Source organism: Poromitra crassiceps (assembly GCF_964638095.1).
Source record: "Poromitra crassiceps genome assembly, chromosome: 5".
NCBI lineage: Eukaryota > Metazoa > Chordata > Actinopteri > Beryciformes > Melamphaidae > Poromitra > Poromitra crassiceps.
In genome coordinates, this window is record NC_139642.1 from 61,622,168 (window position 1) to 61,633,381 (window position 11,214).

The 11,214-nt window shown below is 45.6% G+C and overlaps 1 protein-coding gene across 3 annotated transcripts in view; it reads left to right on the forward strand.

Moving 5' to 3' along the window:
• Window positions 1–2,211: 2,211 nt before the first annotated feature.
• tpst1 (tyrosylprotein sulfotransferase 1) overlaps window positions 2,212–11,214 on the forward strand; it is a 101,644-nt gene continuing 92,641 nt past the window's right edge. For all 3 annotated transcript variants that reach the window (XM_083637005.1, XM_083637004.1, XM_083637006.1), the window contains exon 1: window positions 2,212–2,406. The gene's annotated coding sequence lies outside the window, so the exon portion shown is untranslated. The remainder of the gene's footprint in view (window positions 2,407–11,214) is intronic.

The following is an 11,214-nucleotide window of genomic DNA, read 5'->3' on the forward strand; positions in this document are numbered from 1 at the left end:
CAGCAGCCGAGCTGTGGGCAAGGCCGCGTAGCGGCCGAGCTGCGTATGCGAGCGCACGGTGAACGAGGCCGCGCAGCAGGCGAGCAGTAAAGTTAAAATGCCTTAATGTCACAGCGGTGATGTCACAATAGAAGTGACATCATTAGCACCATTAGCAACAATCATCATTAGCAAAAAGTGTCCAAGAGGTCACCACAGTGGTGATGTCACTACGCTAGCACCAGGCAGCTACTGTACAACCGTCGTGAATAGACACCGGACAGGGAACTTTTCTAACACTGTCAAAGTGTTCAAAGTAAAAGAAGAAAGAAAACAAGAACGCTGACCGGTTTCAACTATCTGATATCATACAGGTTTTCTCTGACTATATTAAAACTAGTGATGGACCGATCTGCTCATCCTACGGTATTGATATGTGATATAATACGAATTGTCCCCAACCAAAGACATTGTGCTGTTAGGGGGCGGCATTGACAATGAATGGGAGTGACCCAAGGATGGATCTACATCACTGTTGTGGGACAGACAACATGTTTACTATTTGCTTGTTCAATACACAGACACGATGTCACAAATAAAAAGTTCAGAATGACTGTGCAGAGTTCTGTTGATTTCTGAGCCACAAATCTTTCCAGCAAGGCACTGATGCTAGTGTAACCTGCGTTGTGTGACACCTGCAGCGGGGATCGAACTCGGATCCTTCGGCATGGGAGGTGGACGCTCTGGCAAGGAGGCAAAAAAAAACATGAGCTCTTGCATCTGTTGCTAGTGAGGTTTACTCACTGCACAGCACAACTGCTGGCTACCGTTACATCTACTGATAAGAAAATGATCAAATCTCAATGGAGAACTTGTGAAATTGTGATATATTGAATTTCAAGTGGCAGATCTGTTAGCTGACGCTGCCAAATCATGTGATCTGATCTCATGATCTCGCACGAATCCAGCTGCCTTGCAAGGTTACCAGATCTGTATTGAAATTCAATATATTCAGTGATGCTTTTTGTAAAGAATTCTTTATTTAAAGGCAGTAATGTATCCTCTGCTATTGAGCAGGTGTTGGGTCACTGATGTGCTCATACTGTATGCTGTGAAACAGGATTCTAGCCTCTGATCATAAAGGAGTTGGATATGATGTCATATCTAAACAAAGTATAAAAATGCACGGTCGCCAACTAAATCCACACAATCCATATTAGAAAACATTTGCATGAATATCAGACGTCAAAAGCCCACATCGGTCAAACCTTCATATTTGCTCTCAGCTTCCTGGGTGCCCGCTCAGATCAGTTAACATGCACTTTTGAACTGTGCTGGAGATGAGTGCTGCTCTCCGCTGACCGGTCACTGACTGAAACCAGAGCGTTGATGGGCCATAATGGCATCATTGATCAGTGGACACGCTGTTTTCTCTGTCGCTAAGTTCAAAGGACCAGCCGCCTTCAGAGACGTCTCCCAGCCTGAAAGCCATCTCTTCCTCCCCATTACCCTCCCAGGCCCATGTGCTTTTAGCCTGTCTCTCTCTCTCTCTCTCTCTCTCTCTCTCTCTCTCTGTCTCTCTCTCTCTCTCTCTCTCTCTCTCTCTGTGACCTCCACTCAAAGAGAACTGATCTTCTGTCTCCGCAACCCAATCGCCAGAATGAAATGTCAGTATTGTACGTCTGTGCAATACACGGATATGTACGATCTCAACGTAAATAACGTTAAAGACAAATAGAACAACTTTGGTCATGTTTCCCAATTTCCCCTTTTCCCCAGCTACACGGCCTCGCCTGCTCTATGACATCACTGATGACATCATCACGGATGACATCACTAATGACATATCAGTGATGACATCATCACTGAACTTATAGCCTCAGCCAGGAGGAGATGACATCAAATGCACATAGACAATTGTTGTTGTCTATATCGGTATCTAGTTTTCTTAAGATTATTTAAAAAAGAAAAAAGAAAATCACCACTTATTGTCATTGGATCGTCATTTTCAAAACAAACCTTGTACCTGGTAGCCCTGTGGACCTTTATGCAGGCACTGTGTCTTTAAATCGACTCTAGCCCCACCCATCACCGCGTAGACCAATCAGCAGCTCTGACACACGCACGTCTTTGAATTATACACCAATCAGACCTCGTCTCTCAAGGCCAGTGGAGCAGTAAGAGTAGTGTATAGTAGCCGTCTGCCTGGGTTGCATCTCTCGTCTACCAGCAGCAGCGCAACAAGCCAGAGTCTGTCCACACCACACTGGAACTAACTAACCCCGGGCTATCTACGCAGAAAATGCCCGGAAAGTGACTCCAGAGGGCGGCGGGACCGTCCGAATAGCGGGACTCGACCCTGGGAAGGTTTTCTCACCGACACCCCCGACTCTCTCTCCTGTGACGGACACGGACCCGCAGCACTAGGTGGGTTTGAGGCTGAAATGTCCCTCTCCTCTCCCCTCTTCTTCCCCAGGCTCAGACAGCCCACAAGCTGCGACAATTCAACACACGTTTGTAACAGAGGGCTGTGGATAGGTACGTCGTTTTTCTTTACAAAGTAGACCTTCGTCCACGGCCTCAATGGAGTTATATAATTTGCAGTCCTTTGGCGTGTGATAGTGCTATTATGAAGGTTGAAAAAATGGCTCAAATAATCACATAGATCACGCCTCTAACGTTATGTCAAAATACACCGTTTCGCTGAGGGGTGGACATTCGCGCCGATAAGTGCCATTCTCTCGTGTGGAAACGTCACGCCAAACTACCCCACGAATGTAGTTTAATGCGACCGTTACCTTATAATCGACAAACGCCCACACGTCATAAATCACAACTGATAACATTTCACGAGTCTTTAGGTGTAACTATTCAGTGCGGCATACACCCAATCCACCCATGCGACACTTATTCCGATTTAATTGCACTTTTAGAACTGCTTCCCCCGCTATTTCCTACTAACATTATCTTTTTTTCCTGCCAAAATAACGTGGTGGGCGGTAGCGTGCGATGTGAGAGAATCGTAAAAGTCTGAAATGAGTGCTGCTTGGTGGTTCGTTTATATGCCGAATTTACGACAGGACCCTAAGGATTAATAACATGTCTAAAGCCATGGTCTATGGGCCGTGTACCTGTGCAGACAAGCAGGGTAACATTGACGTTCAGATTTCTGAATATAAATTGGTGTACATTTCCCTACGACAGAGACAACGGAACGTGTTGTGGCCTGAATGCCGTGAAGGCTGGAAAAATGATCCTCCCAAATAATTACTTGGACCAATCTGTCATGACATAGGCTACATCAAGTTGACAATATAGCCTATGTTGTATGATAGCCTATGTTGCATGATAGCCTATGTTGTATGATAGCCTATGTTGACATGATAGCCTATGTTGTATGATAGCCTATGTTGACATGATAGCCTATGTTGTATGATAGCCTATGTTGACATGATAGCCTATGTTGTATGATAGCCTATGTTGACATGATAGCCTATGTTGTATGATAGCCTATGTTGCATGATAGCCTATGTTGCATGATAGCCTATGTTGCATGATAGCCTATGTTGTATGATAGCCTATGTTGACATGATAGCCTATGTTGTATGATAGCCTATGTTGACATGATAGCCTATGTTGACATGATAGCCTATGTTGACATGATAGCCTATGTTGTATGATAGCCTATGTTGACATGATAGCCTATGTTGCATGATAGCCTATGTTGGCATGATAGCCTATGTTGACATGATCGCCTATAGCCTATGTTGCATGATAGCCTATGTTGCATGATAGCCTATGTTGACATGATCGCCTATGTTGACATGATAGCCTATGTTGCATGATAGCCTATGTTGCATAATAGCCTATGTTGCATGATAGCCTATAGCCTATGTTGCATGATAGCCTATGTTGCATGATAGCCTATGTTGACATGATCGCCTATAGCCTATGTTGCATGATAGCCTATGTTGTATGATAGCCTATGTTGACATGATCGCCTATGTTGACATGATAGCCTATGTTGCATGATAGCCTATGTTGCATGATAGCCTATGTTGCATGATAGCCTATGTTGACATGATCGCCTATGTTGACATGATAGCGTATGTTGCATGATAGCCTATGTTGCATGATAGCCTATGTTGACATGATAGCCTATGTTGCATGATAGCCTATGTTGCATGATAGCCTATGTTGCATGATAGCCTATGTTGACATGATGGCCTATGTTGACATGATGGCCTATGTTGACATGATGGCCTATGTTGACATGATGCCATGATGGCCTATGTTGACATGATGGCCTATGTTGACATGATGGCCTATGTTGACATGATGGCCTATGTTGACATGATGGCCTATGTTGACATGATGCCATGATGGCCTATGTTGGCATGATAGCCTATGTTGACATGATGGCCTATGTTGACATGATGGCCTATGTTGACATGATGGCCTATGTTGACATGATGGCCTATGGGGCGGCTGTGGCTCAGGAGGTAGAGCTGGTCGTCCACTAATCAGAAGGTTGGTGGTTCGATCCCTGGCTCCTCCAGTCCGCATGTCGAAGTGTCCTTGGGCAAGACACTGAACCCCGAATTGCTCCCGATGGCTGTGCCAGCACCCTGCGTGGCAGCCTGTCGCCCTCGGCGTGTGAATGGGTGAATGTAGGCACATTGTAAAGCGCTATATAAATGCAGTCCATTTACCATTTACCATGTTGCATGATAGCCTATGTTGCATGATAGCCTATGTTGACATGATGGCCTATGTTGACATGATAGCCTATGTTGGCATGTGTTCCGTTCATATCAGCACACACGCAGAGTTAGATATTTTCTTGTCAAGGCCTTATGTCCTAAGAAATGTTTCTTTTTATCCCGTTGAATAGGCTCTCACTGAGTGCGTAAATGTGAATATTATCTGGCATCTATTTAGTCTCCTATAACAGTAAACTGATTATCATTGGGTTGTGGACTGTTGCCCACGACAAAAGAAGACATTTGACGACATCATCCTTGGCTTTGGGTAAAAGTGACGTGAAAATGTTTTTTTTTTTTTTTTTTTGCCATTTTATAGAACAATTAAACTCAGAAAAGAATCAAGATATGAATCAATAATTAAAATAATGGTTAGTTGCAGCCCTAAAATGTAGTAGATACTTGACTGATAAAATGTATGTCAAAGACATTTTTGCTTCACTTTAAAAAGAAAGATGCTTTCACAGCTTGCTACAGGAAGTGTGTGTATCACATAAAGAGCACTATAAAAAGCCTTAGTAGCAGTCACATAAAGCTGAGAAGAGAACAGAGTTTCCAGTGGCTGGCAGTGGGCATAGACCAGTAAAGACTGGGTGCCCAGGTGGTGTGCTGCTGGCAGGGGCAGGGCGGGGAGGGGAGAAGGGTCCAGTTGAATTCGGGTCTGTTGCTCGCAGACTGTCTGGCTGGCCTCAGTGGGTCAGCCTGCACAGCTGCAGGGCCGTAGCGGTTGGACTCTGGCAGCGTTCTCCTTGTTTCCTGCTCTGAAAAGAACACCCTGCTGATGCTGCTGCTGCTGCTGCATCATAATTATTATATTCAGTCCAGCAGCTGTCTGGCCACCGAGCAGCCAGGGAGGGCCCGTTTTGACCAAGTTTCCCCAGAGTGCAGCTCTATGACTCATCCACTTGGGGGTCCGCATTCACGGAACCTCCCGGTAGGGATGCACGATGATAATCAGCACGTCATCGGCGTAAACGCTTTAAAATGAAATATCCGCATTGGCCCAAAACGAACATCTCTGCTGATATGACAGGCCGATAAAATGATGCTTCAATTAAGCTGTGTTCACGCCGAGATATTTATTTTTCTCTCTGTCGCTCGATTCAACCCTTTGGAATCGCTCCGTCGCTCTGTTTCAATCGCTCGTCAACAGGCACGCGAATTGACGGACATCTGGGGGCTATAACGTTACGCAATGTCATGATGTTTGTCCACTACGAGCCACCGTAGTTGTTTACAAGCTAAGCCTATCAGCGTGCTCCTAACGCGAGCTCTATACCGGTAGTACAGACTTCACTTCATGTCAGCTGCCTGTCAATCAGCTGTCAATGCGGTTTGTTGCCACACAAAAAACCAGCAGTTTGTTCCAAGCCAGTGTGATCCTTGACTCACTCTCACACGGCAGCCAATCAGCGTTGAACAGCGAGCGACTGATGCCAGCGTAATTTAGCTCGAGTTGGGATATTTCATCTGGGGCGACGAGCGTAGTTTCGCCCTATCGCTCCGTCTCTGTCGCTCGGACGACCAGCGATTTTTCTCCCGGGCGAATATACGCTCAATCGCTCGTTTGCATTGACTTTGTATGTAAACTCGATGCCAGCGAAAAACTTTAATAGGTCGGTGTGAACACAGCTTTAGGCTCAAATGCTCGATGCTTGACTGCTTAAGTAGGATGAATCTTAGTTTTGTTTGAAAGAAAATGTTATTACCGGTAAATAACCGGTAAATAACTTTTTTTTTTAATTTTACATCACAAGTTGAAGTAGTTTTCTTATTTTGCCTGGTGAATGTGTATATTTTGAAAAGCATTGTATTTATGTCTGCATCTGCCAATGGGCCATCACGATAAGAGTAGGCATACTAATGTGTTAATTCTCGGTATCGGCATCGGTAATCGGTCAAAAGAGTTGGAACATATCGGCATATTGGATATCGGCGAAAAAATCCAATATGGTGCATCCCTACCTCCTCCTGGTGTAGGAAAGCTGAGAACCAGGGATAACAGTAGATCCCCTTTGTCTCATCCGACTGCTTGTTCACACAGTGAGCAGCTTGGCTGATGGCTCGCTGTGTTCTGACAGAGCTGTGGGCGGTGCGACAGGCTCCAATTGCGATTCCAAATCTGTACTGACCTCGTGCAGCGACAAAGTTTTCAAGAGGGAAATCATGTCTTTTCACATTGCTTTGCTATTGCCTTTCATAAATAATGTTGCATTCTTTTTCTGATTTGGCCGCATTTCTCCCCAATTGTACTCAGCCAATCCCCCCCCCCCCCCCCCCCCCCGCTGCCCCAGTCGCTGCACCACCCTTTGCCGATCTGGGGAGAGCCGAGACTAGCACCACGCTTCCTCCAATACATGAGCAGTTGCCAGCCGCTTCTTGTCACCTGACAGCGGGGAGCTTCACCGGCAGGACGTAGCACGTGACAGGATCACGCTATTCCTTCCCACCACTTCCCTTCCGTCCCGACCAGGCGCCCCGACCCGACCAGAGGAGGCGCTAGTGTAGGGACCAGGACACATATACCCCCAATCCGGCTTCGCACCCGCAGGCACAGCCAATCGTGCCTGTATGGACGCCCGACCAAGCCGGAGGTAACACGGGGGCGCGAACCTGCAACCCTCGTGTTGGTAGGCAGGGAATCTATAATGTTGCATCGTTTTGACGAGTTAAAACTAGCAAGGAACCAAGCACTAATTAGGTGGCATTAATCGAAAAGGATCAGAAAAAGTGAAATAAAAATAACCTCAGAGGTTATGATCGACCCCATTGATGGATGCCACCGTTCTCCAATCATGGTTTTTGAGACTTTCGTTCACTCCGGTAGTCTTTCAAATAAAAGTCGTTGATTGGCTGTTTGGCTGGGGGGTGAAAAGTTCACCTGCTGACCAGCTTGTTGAACCTCCTCCACACATGGGCTGAGTTTCCCTGGTCCCTCAGCGCTACAACACATGGCTGGACTTGGGGTGACTTGGGGTGACTTGCGGATCGTGTCACTTGCCCTTCGAATGCTCTGTGAGGAACCAAACTGATATGGGCTCCACCACTCTCTCTCTCTGGCTGAGGACACGTTGGATCACTCCAGGTCATCTCGACCAGCACGTTAGATAACGAGACAGTTTCCAGAGCAGCGCTCCCACTCTGACAACCTTGACGAGTGCCAGCTCAGATTGGAGTCTCACTCTCTTACCAAGTGTGTTCTGTTCATACTAGTTGACTCACGGCTCGTTCCTTTCAAACTGGGAATGTGACGGTTCAAAGGTCACGAGCGCCGACGACGACGTCACCAGTGCTCATATCTTCTCTCCCAAACTGGGAGGAGCCTCAGCACCCCCGACCTCAAAAATCCAAGATGGCTGCTCCGCGCAACAACAGTAGTTAAAATCGTAGTAATTACTGTTTATTTGCACTTCTGTCTTTTTTGTGTCTAATTAAATTAGCAGTACACACAGCACTGTCTAACTTCTATCTGTGTGGACATGAGGCTGCAGTGTTTGTATGCGCCGCAAAATACCGCGAAAAGCATTGTTATCAACTGTTATTGCTAACAATGGCTAGCCTGGCTAGAGCTACTGTAACCCGGGCTGCTTTCCCCACTGTTTCAGTGGAACGTCGACAAGGCTGCTGTGACGTCACTCAGCCGTGGAATCCTTCATTCCCAGTTTGAAAGGGACAGGCTATTATCAGTAGTACACACACACCCCTCCTAAAACACACAATTGTGTGTGTGTGTGTGTGTGTGTGTGTGTGTGTGTGTGTGTGTGTGTGTGTGTGTGTGTGTGTGTGTGTGTGTGCGTGCGTGCGTGCGTGCGTGCGTGCGGTCCCTGGCAGATTGACACCCTGTGCTTCTTAGCCAATAGCCAGTCACTTTACTGATTGGTGGTTGTTTGTCATTCATTGTTTATGACCTCTGCATTGTGACACTGCGAGCGCATCGGCGGGGGTTGCAGTTGTAGAAGCAAGTTGATATTATCTCAGCATAGGCTCGCGTTGACAGGAAATGTTGAAATTGATGGTGTGATTTTGTGTTATTGCAGCAGACCCACTGAGATAAGATGCGTGCGACGGCTGTGGTTACGAGTGAATGCTTCCTGTGTGTGCAACTCATACATAACCTATATAGCGTTTAAGCACACATCTCGCTTCAAAATCTAGCCTCTGAAACTAACGGGCACTTTGTATTTGCCGAGCACAACAATGAAGATGAGTGTGGAGTGATGGTTGTGTGGCTGATCCTGAAGACGAGTGTAGAGTGATGGTTGTGTGGCTGATCCTGAAGATGAGTGTGGAGTGATGGTTGTGTGGCTGATCCTGAAGATGAGTGTGGAGTGATGGTTGTGTGGCTGATCCTGAAGATGAGTGTGGAGTGATGGTTGTGTGACTGATCCTGAAGATGAGTGTGGAGTGATGGTTGTGTGGCTGATCCTGAAGATGAGTGTGGAGTGATGGTTGTGTGGCTGATCCTGAAGATGAGTGTAGAGTGATGGTTGTGTGACTGATCCTGAAGATGAGTGTGGAGTGATGGTTGTGTGGCTGATCCTGAAGATGAGTGTGGAGTGATGGTTGTGTGGCTGATCCTGAAGATGAGTGTGGAGTGATGGTTGTGTGGCTGATCCTGAAGACGAGTGTGGAGTGATGGTTGTGTGGCTGATCCTGAAGATGAGTGTGGAGTGATGGTTGTGTGACTGATCCTGTGAAGATGAGTGTAGAGTGATGGTTGTGTGGCTGATCCTGAAGATGAGTGTGGAGTGATGGTTGTGTGGCTGATCCTGAAGACGAGTGTGGAGTGATGGTTGTGTGGCTGATCCTGTGAAGATGAGTGTGGAGTGATGGTTGTGTGGCTGATCCTGAAGATGAGTGTGGAGTGATGGTTGTGTGGCTGATCCTGAAGATGAGTGTGGAGTGATGGTTGTGTGGCTGATCCTGTGAAGACGAGTGTAGAGTGATGGTTGTGTGGTTGATCCTGAAGATGAGTGTAGAGTGATGGTTGTGTGGCTGATCCTGAAGATGAGTGTGGAGTAGGGATGTTCATTTTGAAAATTTTCCAAAATCGATAATCGGTGAGAATTAACGATCAATTATCGATTATCGATTTTATTAATACTTAGAAAATTTTCAATATTTTCATTTTTTTTTTTTTTTTTTTTTTTTTTTTTTTTAACAAAATGAATGCCTATGGCAGAAAATACGAAAGACAACGTGTTCTCCTCAATGAACTCTTTATTTCAATGTGTCTCCTCTCCAACACTGCTGTCCCCGGCGCATGCCGGTGTGAATTTCTCATGTTTAAAACAGTTTTGTTGGCACAAAGGCCCGTGCCCAGCCAGAAAACTAGAGACTATATGAAGCTCCACCTCACGTTAGTCGGCTGTGCAATGGAGTGGGGCGAGGAGGAACGATTTCCACCCAAACCTAGTCCAATTTTTTTTTTTTTTTTTTTTTTTTTAATAATTAAAAAATCGATCCAAATGCCACAGGATCGATTCCAATCCTTAACGATCGATTATCGATTTTCGATAATTGATGAACATCCCTAGTGTGGAGTGATGGTTGTGTGGCTGATCCTGTGAAGACGAGTGTAGAGTGATGGTTTTGTGGCTGATCCTGAAGATGAGTGTGGAGTGATGGTTGTGTGGCTGATCCTGAAGATGAGTGTAGAGTGATGGTTGTGTGGCTGATCCTGAAGATGAGTGTAGAGTGATGGTTGTGTGGCTGATCCTGAAGATGAGTGTAGAGTGATGGTTGTGTGGCTGATCCTGAAGATGAGTGTGGAGTGATGGTTGTGTGGCTGATCCTGAAGATGAGTGTGGAGTGATGGTTGTGTGGCTGATCCTGAAGATGAGTGTGGAGTGATGGTTGTGTGGTTGATCCTGTGAGTTTATTGATGTTGACTGGCTGCTGCTTCCTGTTGTTTTGTGTCACCAGCAGCTCCGCCAAATGTTCCAGGAAGTGGAAGTGGTCTCTGGGAGGGGTGGGCATGGCGGTCTAATAACAGATAGGGGAAAACCCTCCCCCCACCTAATGTCACAAAGAATGCTTTTCAACAATGACTGAGAGAGTATAGGGTATATATGCACAAAATCATATATCAGAATCAGAATCACTTTTTTTGCCACAATATGCAAGTTACATACGAGGAATTTGTAGAAAGTAGAAAGTAGAAAAGCTAGATAAACACAATCACAAAGTTGCAAGTGCAATCAAATCGAGTAAATATATATACAATATGTACATGAGTGGAGAAGTGTTCTGTGGATAATAAATATGAATTTACGTTGAATTTACATGAGATTTACAGTCTGAGTTAAATAGGCGTTAAATAGGCAGTGGATTTACATGAATTTACAGTCGGAGTTAAATATGAGTTTACATTGAATGTACATGACATTTACAGGCTAAGTTAAATGGGCATTAAATGTGCAGGGAATTTACATGAATTTACAGTCCCAGGTAAACAGGCATTAAATTAGAT